Below are 1,004 nucleotides of genomic sequence, written 5' to 3' on the forward strand. Positions count from 1 at the left end.
CAAACAATATTAAATAAAAAATTGTGCATATTATGGGTGTTATACACTTATACGCATAAATTAACACATAATATACTATAGGTAAATATGTATTTATTAATTTAATTTTTTATTAATGTTATTGTATGAAAAACTTACAAATAATCTTCTAAGTCATAATATATTTTAGAGCAAAGTTTTTAAACATTTAAAAGCTCTTTGAATTTTTAACTAAATACTAGTTTGCATATTTTCGTGATATTTATGAATTTTATCAACATTTTAACTTCAAACACTTATAAAAATAAAATATGTTTTTGTATTTTCTATATTTTTAAACTAAAACAATAACAACTTATGTGTGACTGTACGATATATTTTGTTTAATTTTCAAGCTGTAAGCCGATCCTAAAATTATTATCAACATTTAAAAGTAGAATTGTTATGAAGGAGCGATAATTATATTACCCTTTATTTTACTTTACTTTAAACTTGAAAATTTAAAAATATTATAGCATATTTTAATATAAATTATGATAAATAGCATAATTTTAGATATTGATTAGTATTGCAGAATAAAAAATAAAAATAAGTTTTAAATCTCTTATAAGGTTAGGTTAGAACAACTTCTTGTTTGTTTTAATTATTAATTTTCCAATAAAATGCAGTAGGTACACAATAGAAAATTGTGAAAAATACCAACCAATTACCATCTGTTGAATGTGCATTATACATTTGTACGAATCAATATAGATAAATACAAACTCATTGTACATTAATACTTTTACAGATGTAATACTTGAGTCAATTTTTTTTTTAGTAATAAAATATTATTTGTGTATCAAATTTAACAAGTTTAACTAAATATTGTTTTTTTTTAATTTTGACTAATTATTATCGTGGTCATGAAAATGGAGATTAAAAAAAGAGACCTATATTACAATGTATTATATTATGGTCACGAATCACGTGCATGTTTTTTTTTTTTAATTTTTACACGGCCATTAATATTCATATCAGAACGA

Source organism: Acyrthosiphon pisum, chromosome X, assembly GCF_005508785.2.
Source record: "Acyrthosiphon pisum isolate AL4f chromosome X, pea_aphid_22Mar2018_4r6ur, whole genome shotgun sequence".
In the NCBI taxonomy this organism is placed as follows: Eukaryota; Metazoa; Arthropoda; class Insecta; order Hemiptera; family Aphididae; genus Acyrthosiphon; species Acyrthosiphon pisum.